We start from the raw sequence: 16,984 nt of genomic DNA on the forward strand, positions 1-16,984 counted from the left end.
TGTTGAAATAATGTTAAATAATGTTTTATTAAGCACCGTATTAATGGCATATTAATGGACTATCTGATGTTACACGTGAAACGTTTTATTGCAATTATATTAGTGTTAATAGTATAGAATAAAATAACGTCTCACCTTCTACCAAATAACCACAACCACAGACGAAGGTCCAGCATGGCCAGGTGGTTAAGGCACTCAACTCGTAATCCAAGCGTCGCGGGTTCGGATCCCCGTCACACCAAACATGCTCGCCCTTTCAGCTGTGGGTACGTTATATGTACGGTCAATCCCATTATTCGTTGGTAAAAGAGTAGGCTAAGAGTGAGCGGTGGGTGGTGATGACTAGCTGCCTTCCTTCTAGTCTTACATTGCTAAATTTGGGACGGCTAGCGCGGATAGCCCTCGTGTAACTTTGCGTGAAAGTTTTAATTTTTAATATATGCGACTAGTTGCACGTTCATAGATAAAACATTTTATTTAGAAACGAATGTTAATTAATCAGCATTGAGTCACCACCTGTTTAACGAGAAAAGCTAGAATTATTATTATTTATACGAATTATTCCAAATGTCATTCTTTTAACCAATCGCTTGCGTTTAAGTTGCTAACAACAGTCACACTGTTACGGATATAAACAATTTTCTGCAAAGAAAAAAGTGTATTTCAAGGTATAGGAAAAAAATGCTTTGTTTCTGGTTACCTCACTTACTCTACATAAAAATCCACTATCCTAAAGTTTTTCAACGCCCCCTATAAAAAGTCATACCCTGAACGACCTGTGATAACCCTATGTCTGAATAATACTGGTAGAACTTAGCATCTAGTACAATATTATATACTATAATAGTAGTTAGCATATAGTACAATATTATATAATATAATAGTAGTTAGCATATGGTACAGTATTATATACTATAATAGTAGTTAGCATCTAGTACAATATTATATACTATAATAGTAGTTAGCTTATGGTACAATATTATATAATATAATAGTAGTTAGCATGTAGTACAGTATTATATACTATAATAGTAGTTAGCTTATAGTACGATATTATATACTGCAATAGTACCTAGCACATAGTACAATATTATATACTGCAATAGTGCTTAATATATAGTACGATATTATATACTACAATAGTACTTAATATATAGTACGATATCATATACTACAATAGTACTTAGCATATAGTACAATATTATATACTAAACTAGCATTTATATAATAAAATGTCTTTGTGTTAATATATATATCCCACTTAATACCATATTTTAGAGGGTGTAAAAAGAACGCTTATCTACAGTATTGTTTTCAAGCACGTAATTGGAAACAAAGTGTTTGTGTGTTTTTGTAGGCACAATTGACTGTCATTCACACGTGCTATTGTAACGCATACATGTGCACGTTCTGACTTCTGTTGAGTGTCTGAATTTAGCGTCGTGTAGTAAGATGTTTTCTGATCGTACACACTTGTGTTAAGGAAAACGTGCAGTGTGAGCGATGTGTTGATTATTGTAGTGCATGTATATAGTATCAGGAGTTATGTGTGACAGAATTGATTGTTGTTATGGATTTGTTTGGCCATTTTGCAAGCTGGGGAAGTATTATTATAATTAACTTACTTGCCATTAGATATTAGTATTAGGCCTATTAATTTTTAATAGTGTATTGTGCATGTAGTCCATTAGCTCGGACCACTACTATGGTTGTTATTTGAAACGCGCCGTCCGTGATGGATATCGTGAGCGTAATGTAGTTGTAATACTATTATCACATTATTTTATTTCTTGAAAATCCCTAACGGGTTCAGATGTATACTGCAGTATTTAAAAAAACATAAATACGCCTAGCACTAAAGTTTAATTACGAATAAGGTAATTAAAAACTGTAAATTAGTCCTGTTTGGTAAGCATGAGGCAGATAGGTGGCACCTTGATAAAGTGGTCACATGATAGCTGGTATCTTAAAGCCGTGCACGTAAACCTAAGGTTGTGAATGAACAAATAAACTCTTGCAACGCCCTCTTTCTCATTCTTCAGTGTATGATGGTTATCTGTGTAACAGTCAGTGTATCCAGAAGGACTTGTGAACTGGTAAGAGAACATTTCATGTTACCCTCAGATGAACAACACAGAATTACACGTGACACCTCAAATTAACAACACACGTTACACGTGACGCCTTAGATGGACAACACAGATATTACTCGTGACACCTCAGATGGACAACAGAGACATTACACGTGACACCTCAGATGGACAACAACGACATTACACATGACACCTCAGATGAACAACACTGATATTACACGTAACACCTCAGATAAACAACACACTCTTCCCTCTGTCCCTGATTGATATTTCTTTCGTTTTTGTGAAGAAATGCAACATCCAGTTAACAGATGGTGACAGTGGAAGTGTATATGTTAAAATGTTGCACTACACCAGTGTTTCCATTCACAAAGGATAACAAGAAACTGTACACTTTTAATATTTTTAAAATATTAAGGAATTGTTCTTTCCCGACTTAATGTGTGTGTATGTATGTATATATATATATATTGTTTGTTCTTTTTAAATTTCCTATAAAATGTATTACGATTTAATGGTCCGAATTATACGTCTCTGCACCAGAGAAACAGACAACTGATCCCGGGCCTCTTTTAAATAAATATTTTGATGCATTGAACTTAAGTTTAACTTATTTTAGCATTTAGCATGAAATATTATTAAAAATTGAAACAGATACGAAAGGCATAAAAATTTTGCCTCTATTTTAGGGTCACATTTTAACAAAAGCTAGGACTATGTTAGTATATGCTTTCAATTTCAAATTTCATTAAAAACTATAATCTAATATGGAACCATTTGTGCACAACCCAAGTTTCTTTAGATTGAATAAAATCGAATTCAATGTCAGTGACAGAATATTAAACCTGGAGATTTTTGTTCTCTATAAGTGGTTTTCAAGCCTGTAACTGGAGTTAAAACTCGGCGAATAGCATGTGTCGTCTGCAAATAACGTAAATCTCGTTAAGGCGGGAAAAGGAAAAAAAATTAATCCTGCCTCTTCAACTGCGCAATCCCGTGCAGCTGTTTGTTTCTTCCAATGAGGTTTCACTAGAGATTTATAGCTGAAGTCTGGAGCTATTTATTGAAATAGTTCGTTTATGTATTTTCCTTGGCTGTACTCTGTAGTCATTAAAAATCAGGAGTAACAATTAAATCTTTGTGTCCATCTTTACATCACAACAACGTTCGTATTTCGGTTGTTCGTAGTTCACAAACGTTTAGTCATAATGACGTCTCTACAATATATGCACGAACGTGGTTGTCTCGTGAATATTAAAAGAAAATATATTTTCAGTGAAATTAGATCTAAAAAAATATGAAATTTACAATAAAACAAGGATTTGAGACACTTTTGAGCCCGTAAAAATTATACTTTCCCTTAGCTTTTTGATAGTAGATGATACGTAATTATACCGACAACCTCAAGGGGAGTAAATATTTTGTACACTTAGTAATGCCATATTGATATTGTTTTTCATTATTAGATTTGGTATTTTTGTACAAATTTTAAGTCATGCAGCATTTAATTATTTTCAAATGCAAATGTCCGCTAGGAGCGCTACAGTTGTACTCATGTTGTTTTGAATTAAGCACAAAGCTACACAATGGGCTATCTGTGCTCTGCCCACGACGGATATCGAAACCCGGTTATTAGGGTTGTAAGTCCGCAGACATACCGCTGAGCCACTGGGGGGGGGCGGTTATACTTATATAAATAGTGTATATTTATCCAATTAAAAAGTCAGTTAAGTTATAAATGGAGCCCGGCATGGCCAGGTTGTTAAGGCACTCTACTTGTAATTTGAAGGTCGTGGGTTCGAATTCCCGTCACTTCAAACATTCTCCCCCTTTCAGCCGTGGGGACGGTATAATGTTACGGTCACTTCCACTCTTCGTTAATAAAATAGTCCAAGAGTTGGTGGTGGGTGGTAATGACCAGTTGCCTTCCCTCTAGTCTTAAACTGCAAAATTAGGGACGGCTAGTGCAGATAGCCCTCGTGTAGCTTTACGCGAAATTCAAAAACAAACAAGCTCTAAACTGGGTGAGAAACTTGTAAATAACTTATTGATGCCAACTAAAGAGCATTTGTAAACTACCACCAGATGGCGCAAAAATTGAAATCGTAGCTGCATTGCCTGTTACATCCACACACCCGTTTAGACTGCATTTAAGAGATATATTTGTTTAAACAGAAAAAAAAAAATTAGTTAATTAACAACGCATAGTACATACATTAATGGAAATAATTATGGAAACACAAGCGAAACGCATAAAAGAGTCACTGAAGCGTTTGGTTTCGAATTTCACGCAAAGCTATTTGAGTACTATCTGCACTATTTGTCTCTAATTTAGCAGTGATATACTAGAAGGAAAGTTATTGACCTTTTCTTTTACCAACGAGTAGTGGGATTGACCATCGCGTTATGAATAACCCGTGGCTGTAAGAGCGAGCATGTTCGGTGTATCGGAGGATTCGAACCTGCGACCATCAGTTTGAGAGTTAAACGCCACTATTCGTTGGTAAAAAGAGTAGCCCTAGAGTTGGCTGTGGGTGTTAATGATTAGCTTCCTTCTCTCTAACCTTACACTGCTAAATTAGGGACGGCTAGCGCAGGTAGCCCTCGTGAAGCTTTGCGCGAAATTCAAAACAAACAAACAAAACATAACACTTATTATTCGTTACGTAGTAGAATATGAGGCAAGTAAGAAAATATAAATATAAGTACTGAGGGTCCAACTGCTAATTCCACACGTGAGAGAAATGTGATAGTAATGTTGTATTCTGATACTGTTGCAGATGAGACCCAGTTTGAAGTCAACGTAACCATGCCGGCGTTCTTCATGGACACGAATGATTATATACATGGTTACGTCACGTCCAAGTGAGTAGTATATACATATTTTCCGGGGGACGGGGCTTAAAGTTACCCTAATCAGTATGGGTGTTTCAGGAACCCGTACAGTGTATAGGGCAAGATGTTTAAATAACTATTTCAAGCAATAACATTTTAATTCGCTTTTGTAATTTTCACTGACCCCGCGCGTTTCCTCGAGTCGTTTGTAAAGCAATAAACAATTTAATTTTAAACATTCTTATTGACTTATTAAATTTTCTGAGCCTAATTTAACTGACGCCCCCTGGCTTGTTTGAAGTTTGATGTTTGGATTGTTTGCTGTCGATGTTTACTTACAAAAAAATGATAATAATAAATTGTTTCTAGACGTGTTCTTCTTAGTTTAAATGATTCTTTCTGGTTTTTTGTCTTACTCGGTTTTTGTTGTTTTTTGCCTGTTTGTTTTCAGTTACCTTCGTTATAAAAAGAGGTATAAGATACCCCTTCCCCAATCTATGCAAACATAGAAAATCCCATGACAGACACTCTCACTACTTTCGTTTAATGTTTAAGTTACACGAGAGTACTTACTGGTAGGTATTCAGTTTAAGCCTTAATTTTTTATTATATAGTTATATCGGAGGATCTCCAGTGTCTGGAAACCTGACTTTAACAACGGTAGTGGAATCTTTAACCAGGGGAGGTGCCAGCAATGTCAGGAGTTTTTCTCAGTACCCACAGCTGCAACAAAGTATCAACACTGTATGTTTCATTTTTTTTTATTTTTTGTCACTTGTAATAATAGCATTCATATATATATACATACAGAGAGAGAAAAATAAATGTATCTGATGTGGAATTCTCTATACAGATATATTTTAGAAGTGGTTTCTTGGTACATACTTAGAAGAAATGTTGCTATTTCAGTTAGTTTGGGTAAAGACCCTTTTGTTTTAGTCCTAACTTTCAAAATCATGATATATTACTTCAGTTGAATGGTAATATTGGGTACTGAAGGCTTAAGTAAGTTGCTGTTAGAAGAAAGATTGAGTGAAGTCTGTTTTGGTACCAAAAAATAAATTAAATATTTCTTTGTTTTCTCTATAACTACGTCTATACTTTGCACTATTGAAAATTAAGATGGAAATTCATCTTGAACGTTATATCACTGAAAAAAAACAAAACTCCGAAAGATATTTCTAGCAATAAATTTGCTTTACGAGTTAAATACAACGGTTACAATTGGTATCCTCTCTTTCAGTTTGTAGGCTTAACAACATACCGTTTCAGTATTCGGGAACTGGCTCGGCTCGTTTCCAAGTTGCAGAACTCCATTGTTCGAGTGACAGCTTGTGTAGGAGAAACTATGCTGGATCGAGTAATATGTGGATTTGCGGAAACTATTATTTTTAACTCCAGCATCAAACTCCAGTTCCTTGGATCCTCTCCACAAGTTTTCAAACCAGCAATGCCTTTCAAGGCTTATGTAAGTTGGTGAATATTTTTACATTTTTAACAGAGTTATGGAGAAATATTAACTCTGACTTAACGAAACAACTTTCAGTTTTCTCACTCGTTCATAACTTGTTACTCAGTGGAGATAGAGTAATTTTAAGAACATTGTAAAGTTAGAGTACTGCGTTCTCATGACCACTGTAGTACGTGTCAGACTGTGAATCTAAGGTTCCATAGTTTGCGCCCCCACAAAATTGTGCTATTAATGCATTATAAGAGTGACAGTCGACTTCCACAACAAACAGAGTAGCCCTAGAGCTGGCGATGGGCACTGTTAACAAGCTGCTAACTCTATCTCTTGTCTTTTATGGAATTTAGCACGAATACATTTACAAACAGCTTTAGCTCATCTGACAAATACTTATTTCACCTGATGTTTTGCTTTATTTTCCGTGTTAGAAATTTGAGCAGCGTTCCCTGACGTATAGCTAAAGATGTGTTTCGATCAAAACACCATAAAAATAAAACGAATTTTATAGCCCCGAATTCTCCATGAAGTTTCTTCCACACTGATAGTTCTGTCGTTAAGCCTATTTGCATCTGTTGCAACTTATGAATGAATGCTACTTGGGTACCACATCTTGTGCATTGCATTAATTACTACAGTTTTATTTCTCAATATATGTTTTAACAGTTTATTATAACCATGGAACTAATTAAACACGATATTTTAGTTGACATGAGATCATAAATATGAGAAGTCTTCCACCATATTGTACTTCGATGATCATGTACCTAAAATAATCTTTGAAATTCCAATAGGTTTATTGATTCCTAAACCTTGGTTAACGAGTTGCTCCAGGGAGAACTTGTAATCTCTAATGTTTTGGGTTGTTCTAGAACAAAGACATATTAGGCTATCTGCTATGTCTACTGTGGGGAATCGAACCCCGGATTTTGGCATTGTAAGTCTGTAAACTTACTGTTGATCCACTGGAGGGGTCAAAATTATCTGCTAGCATAAAACATTAATCAATAGTTTCTTTTAATAAATGCCAACTGCTTGGTTGTTACTTGCGAATTGGATGCACTTTCAAAAATATCTCACCATTTTTGTTTATGCCACAATAAAGGGCTTTCTTTTACTAAATTTCACGAAGATAGGTGACAGCTCAAAGCAGTATTACCTACACTTATAAAAACTGGATTATTGTCTTGAGAATCACCAAAACACCTGAAATACTTGAAACTTACTGTACGTTTCGCTCCCAATTAATGTAATTTATTCTGACATAATTTTAATACTTTATACTGTGTTTGTCACAAGAATGGTTGTTGCACGTCACATGACTTCTTTCTAGTAGTGATCTCTATACCCATCAATTTGTCTAGTAGTGACCTCTGTACCCATCAACTTGTCTATTAGTGACCTCTATACCTATCACCTTGCCCAGTAGTAACCTCTGTACTCATCATCTTATCTAGTAGTGACCTCTATACCCATCATCTCGTCTAGTAATGACTTCTATACCCATCAGCTCATATTGTAATAATCTCTATACCCCTCAGCTTGTAGCGTCTTACTACGATGGATCGGCACTTCCTCCATGGCGTTTGTCCAGCCAGAAACTGGACATCACGCCAACTTTGACTATGGTTAACGGGGTCTCACAGGAGCTAGATATCAAACACGAACTCGTATCGCCTGTACGTCCAGGACTATGGGAGCTGGAGTTGGACCTAAGGACCGAGCTAGGAGGAGGTACCTTATTGAACGCTGTTAAGACACTAAAGCTAGAGGTAAGAAGGTCAGGAGATTAAATACTTCCTCATTCTGATCGACAGTTAAGAAGTAAGGTTTTTATCTTATCATAGTTTTAATTAAGATGAAGTTTAAGATAAAAACTTGACCGTTTACATGGCATGTATGTACGTGAATAATGTTTGTTTTAATTATCTTTTAAAATCAGTCATTATTTAATAAAATCCATGTGCGTGTCCACTTTTAACTGGAACCTGCTGGTCCGCTTGTGACCAAACTTGACAAATACCAGTACTGTTTCCTGGAGAGTAACATAAGGGTTAGGTGTTCGGATCTCTCCTACCTGTACCACTTTCCATATACCCTACGCCTTCCAGTAATGGTTATAATGTTTATGTATTGTGAGAAATGAATTGTTTAATTTGCTTTGGTCATGCTTCCTGGTGCGTCAGCAATACGTCTGAGGAATTATATCGCAACAAAATTTGGTTTCGATACCGTGGTGGGCATATCACAGATAGCACATTGTGTATCTCTGTAATTAACAAAAACAATACTTTGGTCTTTATCCATTATGTGATTTTTTTTTAATCTGGTAAGCTTGTTAGTTGAAAACTCTTTTTAAAGTATATATGTTAAGAAGATGAATTGACTTCGTACAGAGATTTAAAAGTGCAAAACAGCTTCCAAACACACACACACACACAAAAACCTTTATTAAAGTAAAACTGGTAAAACTGACTAGTTCCAGGTGTGCCTGGTAACCATCAACAGTGCAATATTCTTATTAACCACCTTAACGTTTATAATGCTAAGTTTGTTGTTGTTTTGAATTAAGCACAAAGCTACACAATATGCTATCTGTGCTCTGCTCACCATGGGTTCAAAAACCTGGTTTTAAACGTTGTAAGTGCAGGGACATACCACTGTGCCACTGGAGGGGGGAGTAATGCTAAGATTTACACCATACAATTAAAATCCTGGGTTCGACGATCTTAGTGGTGTACAGAACGCAGGTTTGCGCTAACAACAAAACGACGTTTAGTTTGACTGATACGGAAGTTATTACAAGGTATTTTATAAACATCAGTTTTTATTGTGTACTCTGATTGTGCTAATTGTACGTAATTATTTTCATTTTTTTTGTTCGTTATTTTTCCGATTGTAAGTTAATGTAGAATATTTCAGTTACTTAATGTTAATTTTTTTTTTTACAAAGCCAGGTGGTTAGAGCACTCGACTCGTAATCTGATGGTCACGGGTTCGAATCCTCATTACAAGAAACATGCCCTTTCAGCCGTGGGGGCGTTATAATATGACGGTTGAAAAAGAGTAGCCCAAGAGTTGGCGGTGGGTGGTGATGACTAGCTGCCTTCCCTCTAGTCTTACACTGCTCAGTTAGGAACGGCTAGCCCAAATAGCCCTTGTGTAATTGTGCGCGAAATTCAAAAGAAACAAACAAATAAACCTATCAATTTACCTGACACAGCAGAAAATGTTTGAGGAATGGTTTTTATTTCTGCATGTTTCTAGATTTTACAGTGACGAATAGTAGACAAAGAAATGTTTAAAAACAGAAAGGTGAATTACATTTGCTTGGTTTGATTAATGGTTTATATATATATATATAAAGATACAATTAGAGTTCTTACTTGGAGATATTTCAAATTTTACATTTAAATCTTATCTTGGCCTGGCAGTTATGGAGCTCGATTCTCTTTCTCTTGTTTGCGGGTTCGAATCCCCGTCACAGAAACCGAACATGCTCGACCTTTCAGCCATGGGGTCGTTATAATGTCACGATGAATCCTACTATTCGTTTTCGGTGGGTGGTGTTAACCAGCTGTCGTCCTTCTAGTCTTTCACTGCCACATTATGGATGGCTAGCTCTCATGTAGAGAGTGTAATTGTAATTAGAACCAAAGTGGTTCTAATTTAATACAATACGAAAATATTGCATTTAAAGAACTGAGAGATGAGATACAACTGAGACAAATAAAGATGGTAAAATGTTGTTTTCTGTTACATCGCGATCAATATATTAAAGAATTACTGATATGCTTCTTAATAAAATCAAAAGTCGTTACTAAAGGTCGTACAAACGAAGACCATTTGGTTTGAATTTCGTGCAAAGCTACACGAGGGTTATCTGCGCTAGCCGTCCCTAATTTAGCAGTGTAAGACTAGAGGGAAGGCAGCTAGTCATCACCACCCACTGTCAACTCTTGGACTGCTCTTTTACCGACGAATAGTAGGGACTGACCGTCACATTATAACGCCCCCACGGATGAAAGGGCGAGGATGTTTGGTGTGATAGGGATTTGAACCCGCGACCCTCGGATTACGACTCCAGACCATAACCACCTTGCCATGCCGGACCTAAACGAAGACTATCGTACATTAAAATAAAGACTGTATTAAATGAAACATAACACTTAACAACATGAAATTATCGAATTAGTTAATTTCTGCGTTATAAACCTGTATTTTTAACTTGGAATGTTTCACAGACAAACTTATGAATTATGGGTAGTCTGAACTCTTCTTTACTTTGTGAAATTTTATGCATTACTTTGAAGACGAGGTTTGATTTGTTTCTACAAAACCTTATTCCAAACTTTGGTTGAATGTGCGTTGAATACCTGTTTCTTCATCTGGTGACGTGGCCTTCATTAAAACGTTCAGTGATAAGTTAACTAACGTTGAACCATTCAGTGTACTCTCGAAGCTGAAAAACTCAATAAACTGCTTATCTTGATGTTTTTATTCATTTGGTGTCTGAAGATACTATTTGATGTGTACTTAAAACTACAACAACTCGGAAGATGTCAGCCTGTTCAGTAGATCCAGTCACCCCTTTTCACAGAAAACTCGGATTTATAAAACTCTATGACTCTCTTAAGGTATCCAAATGACTCGTCATCTAAACAGTGACGAACATGAATGGATTAACGAGATTCCCACTGACCATCTACTATCAAGAGAAATCACAGCCAAGGGGACGGGCTTGGAGAAATCACACAATAGTCATTGATGTGTGTGTGTTAAATGTGTTCTGGTGAAAAGTTTAGATGATAAATTCAATTATTTAAACATCCGACGCCTGGGTTGTTTGCTTGGTTTTTGAATTTCGCACAAAGCTACTCGAGGGCTATCTGTGCTAGCCGTCCCTAATTTAGCAGTGTAAGACTAGAGGGAAGGCAGGTAGTCATCACCACCCACCGCCAACTCTTGGGCTACTCTCTTACCAACGAATAGTGGGATTGACTGTAACATTATAACGCCCTCATGGCTGAAAGGTCGATCATTTTTTATGTGACAGGGATTCGAACCCATGACCCTCAGATTACGAATCGAATGCTTTAACCACCTGGCCAAGCTGGGCCTGGTAGTTGTTGGAAGAAACTCGAGGCATTTTATACATTGTGTAATTATTGTGTACTGTAACTCTCAGTTTGCTTTGTAATGTAACTCTTAGAGCTGAAACGCTCTTCCTGCAATGGCACAGTGGAATGAATGCGGACTTACAATGCTAGAAACCGGGTTTCGACACCCGTGGTGGGCAGAGCACAGATAGCCCATGGTGTAGCTTTGTGCTTAACTGTAAACAAATAAACAAACATTGAGCTTAAAATATTAAGGCAATTCACATTAAGATTGTAGTTCTGATGATGATCGCCAGGGGTGACCGAAACTCTTCAGGTTTTACTTTGCTTTCTTCTCGAGACCCTTCTTCAGGTCAGTTTATTTCACAAAATTCTGTTCATACCGTAACAGTATATATTATATATATATATATATATATATATATATATATATATATTTAAGTAACAGTATGACACAGTTTTAAGAAACCACAATATAATTCCTAAACACACAGAAGCACGTGTGATTTATTTGTTTGTAGTTGAGCACAAAGCTATATATGCTGTACCAACCACGGGTATCGAAAGCCGGTTTCTAGACTAAGTCTGCTGACTTTCCGCTGCGCTACTTAGGGATAGTACGTCTGATACTGTCTCTATTTACTACCATATTTCTCTATTTGAAACAGCTGTTGTGACTTGGAACATGGCGTCAAGGACATCCTAAACTATGGGACGAAACTTATTTGTTTGTTTTATACCAAAGACACTATGAGGTATCTGCTTATGTCATATGAGGAAATTATAAAACACTAATAGATATGCAGTAACATTTGTGCTTTTCCTCTAGTCTGTGGGTTCAAAATGAAGGACAGTCATGCGTAAATAACACATCGACAGAAGGTACCATTTGATCCTTCAAAATTGTTCCTGTATATCCACCAATGAGAAAAATGAAAACTTAAATTTGCCCTTTATTTTTCAGAAAACTTTAGATTCTCTTTCGTAAGCATTTATAATATGCCAGTCTTTACTACTGTCAATTCCTTCCATCAACCAATCATCCAGTTAGACAAATAAGACTCAGAATGTAGCGCAAAAAAGTTAGTGATGTCTATCTTCTATGTAGGTCTTTGCGAAATTTTTGTTTGTTGTACAGCATGGCCACGTAGGTCTAACTGCTGTATCTGCCACGAGGAATCGAACCCCAGATTTTAGCGTTGTAAGTCTTTAAAATTATTGCTGTCTCTCGGCGGACAATTCTGAAAAAATGGCAGTGTTTGGAAGTTTTTTTTTACAGTTATGTGGATTTTGTTATTTTTTAATCACTTTCGTATCTCAGACTTGTATGTTATTTTCGTATGGATCTGCGTCATAGGAAAGAAGGCAGCTCTGTATATCATGATAACTGTTAACTCCTATTTGTTCCTGTATGCAGGCCGAATATAAAGACGAAACCGGAGAACGAGCAAAAGCTAACCTCCTTGTTTATGCTTCATACTCTCCTACGGAGTGCCATCTTCAGGTGACTACTAGCACTAAAAATGCAAAGGTAAGAAACGAAGCAAAACATAAAATATTATAAAAATAATTACTGACTCCTATACATGTTACTAAACGTTGAAGATTTATATTATTGACGCATGCCACTTTAACGCTGAAACAGTCAAGGTGTAACTTGACCATAAATGGTCATGCAGTAATAAATCTATTAACCGTTTATCGTTTTACAGTTTCAAACGAATGTTTAAATAATATTGAACACCATATAATATATTTATAGTTATTACTTATATGAAATCAGGATCTACATGTTTACAATATTTTATGTCTCGAGGAATTTAAACTTATTATTATCTTTTATTATAACTCGCATTTTCGCACGAGACTTAAGAATATCAAGCGTAAATTATGTTTAAGTAATGTTGTTTAGAAACAGTTGTTTATTTGAAATTACCAATGAAAATAAAACTATCGAGTAGTGTATCATTACACTTGGTTAATATTACACTCTTAATAACCAGGTGGTTAGGGCGTTTGACTCCCTCTCCCACTAAATATGCTCGCCCTTTGAACCATGGGGGGGGGGGGGGGGGGGGGGTAACAATGTCATGGTCAATCCCACTATTCAATGTTAAAAGAGTACTGAACAGTTGGCAGTGGAAGGTAATGACTACCTGCCTTCTCTTTAGGCTTTGACTGCTAAATTAAGGACAGCTAGCGCAGTTAGGCTTCGTGTAGTTTTTCGCAAAATTCAAAACCAAGCCAACAATGTTAACGGTAACTTTCATCAACTGCAAATGAACCACTTTTAAACGTTTGTTTTATTTTGTTTCACCAGGTGGGTGAGTTCATTATTTTCCACGTCAGAGCTGACTATTCTGTGGAGGATTTTTCATACGTGGTAAGATATTCAAACTTCCAAAGTTTTGTGGGTAAAATAATTAATTTTTTATATTTATTACCGTCAAAACATTTACTTTTGCTTAGTTAGCATGATAACTCCTCACATTCCCTTGTTTTTCTAGTCATAAGTTTCACATTCGTTTGAAGATTTAGATAGATAATTCATCTGACAGGGCCATATTTAGCTGGGGCACTTAACTTGTGAGAAGCCCCCTGTTGAATATTATGTTGAGTTAAAATTTCGTAATGTATCTCTCTATATATGTGTATATATAATGAAGTAAAGAAATGAAAAGCTTCAGAACTATTATTTACATTAATTACATTGATTGTTAACAGGCAATTAAAGTCAGGGATATAAAATAATAATAAATTTAATATAAAATAAACAGTAAGAAGTTTTTGCAAAATCCATCGTAAATTCCAGTCCTCACCTTAAAGTCATAACGGATATTGTCTGTGGTGATAGTTTCCAAATGCATTGGGTATATCCCATCTACTAGACAAGTTTAGCTTCTGTGTTTGGATTTTGCCTATTCCTGACTTTGCCATGCCTTCTTATGTCCTGTCTAAAGAGCAAGTTAGGCCTAATAAGAACCTTTTGGATTTTGTTTCTTAGTATGTGATGTTTTATCCCTTTCCCCTATTTCCTATGAACTGTGACATTCTTTAATACAGATCAGTTTTTCTAACCCTCATCTGTCCCTTTTTCTTGGAATGTCTTGTCTTTTTCTTTGATGATACACACTGGGTTCTGGTCTGGTGGGATTTTGGCTTGCTGATTTTATTCGTTGCTGACGTCCTTTTGTTAAGGATCATGGAGCTCTTCAAGTTTTATTGGAAGGATTCATGACCCCATTTTTCTCTCCACTTCCCGTACATATCTCTTATATCCATTTCTTCCCTTTGCATTGGGATTACAAAATCAGCCAGCATCTGTCGAAAGTTGTTCAGGAACTACTATCTCATTAAACCATTGAATCTGTTCTACATACTTCACAAGGTTTTTATGCCAGACTCTTTGTTGTTCCTGAGAAAACTGGGGACTGGAGGCCTGTAATCAGTTTGTCCCATCTCAATTGCTCTTCATTCAACTGCCCTGTGTTATCATTGAGTCATTTCTCACTCTATTGTGGACATTTTCTCCAGGTTTATGGGTGACCAAGATGGACGTCACCAATGCTTATTTCCTCATCCATATATCATCGCAGTCTCATCCATATCTTTAGTTCGTCCATCACGGGATGGTTTATCAGTTTCATGTTCTACCCTTCTGGCTTGCATCTTATGTTTTCTTTTGGGTGATCATAACTCTTACTCATCATATTCATGCTCTGGGGTTGTGATTCCACTATTATATGAATAACTGGCTTTTTCTTACTCAATCTAAAGTCAGCAACCATATTCATCAGTTTCTTCTAGTGACTTCTTGGGTGGTCTGGTTAATAAAATTAGAGATTCTTTCATCTAACATAACCAATATCTCTTCCATTTTGGTGTCCTTTTTGATATTCATCTCAGTCAGGCCCAACTTTCTCCTCTACAACTTTTTTCCATGAAACTGTTAGTTTGCTACACCTTTTTAGCTCCTTCACTCTTTGCTTGCAAGGTTTTACCACTTATGGGTATGTGGTATTCATTGGCATCACTGGTCCCTCTTGGTCATGCCTATATGTGATCCCTTTAGTGGTCTCTTAATGATCAATGGTACTTTGCTTGATATTCCTTGTTCGCTCCTGTTATCCTTTCTCCTACCCTAATGGATGATCTGCAGTGGTGGTTGGGCGAAGCCCATACATTGACATGCACTCTTTTTCCTCCTCCTCATCTAGATTTGTATCTTTCCACAGATGTATCTCTTAAGGGCTAGGGTATGTGGATTAATCACCAAAAGGTTTGTGTCGTTGGATCTTTGAATGTCATCATCCTTAAGTTTTTTTGGAATCCATCAAGCTTTAAATCACTCCTCTCCTCTCACCAGACATTGTCTGGTGATCATCCATTCTGGCAATTTTTTGGTGGTAGCACATATAAAACATTAAGGAAGCACCCAGTCAAGATCTCCCTGTTTTTGAATATTGGATCTGCTGTATTGAGCTCACACACACACACTCATTCATCTCACTGTGTTTCACATTCCAAGTGCTTTCAGTTTCATTGCAAATCATTTTTCTCACCCAGACCAAATATATCTAATGGGGTGGTCTTTAGCTCCTTTCATTTTCTGATGACTTTACAATCAGTGGGATTTTTTCCCACGTAAATGCATTTGCCATATACCTCAATCCCAGGTTATCCCTTTTGGTTCCTTGTACCTCATCCTTGGGTTCTGGCTGTTGATACTTTCAGCTAGAATTGATGCCACAAATCCTTTTATGTTTATCCTCCTATTTAGTGGCTTCACTGGGGATCTCTCTCAGACATACTGCTTCATATTGAGTTCTTCTGATCACTCTTTGTTGATCAGTTCAACCGTGGTTTCCACGATTACAACAACTGCAGCTTTTCCCTCCAGTACCTCTTCCTTTGTATCCCTCTTTTCTTTGTCAACCTCAGTCACCAGTTGTACATCCAAGAATTCATGATCTTTGTCTTTATGCCTGGTTTTTATCCAGTCCTTGGCAAGATTAGGTTTCTACTATTGTGTATTTTCTCTTCAGCTCATTCCATATGTCCTTCTTTTGTGGAGGTGTATAAGTGCATAAGAAAGTGCTTCACAGTTGGTCTTTGACTCAGGGACTTCTTACAAATCAACCTATTGTGACTTGAATAGTGGAGTTTGTCACATGGCTTTTGACTGGGAGTTTTTAGTGTTTTTTCTCTTGTACTATTGGGTTGCCTTATCCCATACCTTTCATTTTTGCCAATATCATCAAGTTTATTCTTACCATGATAATGCATTTCTTCCAGATTTGTTATCACCTCCAATTGGCCTACTCTTCTAAACTGGGATATTAATGTGGCCCTACATTCCCACACTTACCTTCAATTAAACCACTTTCTTTATGCACCCTGTTTCACCTTTTCCATAAATTGTGTTTCTTTCCCTTCTTAGCCTGTGAATCTCAAGGTCTAATTTGTACATG

At 36.6% G+C, this 16,984-nt stretch overlaps 1 pseudogene across 1 annotated transcript in view; it reads left to right on the forward strand.

Annotated features, from left to right (window-relative positions):
* LOC143237953 (CD109 antigen-like) overlaps positions 1–16,984 on the forward strand; it is a 146,561-nt pseudogene that overhangs the window by 98,061 nt on the left and 31,516 nt on the right. The window contains exons 8-13 of the transcript XR_013020349.1: positions 4,874–4,958; positions 5,543–5,672; positions 6,172–6,396; positions 7,935–8,165; positions 12,931–13,044; positions 13,834–13,896. The product of XR_013020349.1 is annotated as a CD109 antigen-like (transcript). The remainder of the gene's footprint in view (positions 1–4,873; positions 4,959–5,542; positions 5,673–6,171; positions 6,397–7,934; positions 8,166–12,930; positions 13,045–13,833; positions 13,897–16,984) is intronic.

The sequence above is a fragment of the Tachypleus tridentatus genome, chromosome 13 (genome assembly GCF_004210375.1).
Source record: "Tachypleus tridentatus isolate NWPU-2018 chromosome 13, ASM421037v1, whole genome shotgun sequence".
NCBI classification, from domain to species: domain Eukaryota; kingdom Metazoa; phylum Arthropoda; class Merostomata; order Xiphosura; family Limulidae; genus Tachypleus; species Tachypleus tridentatus.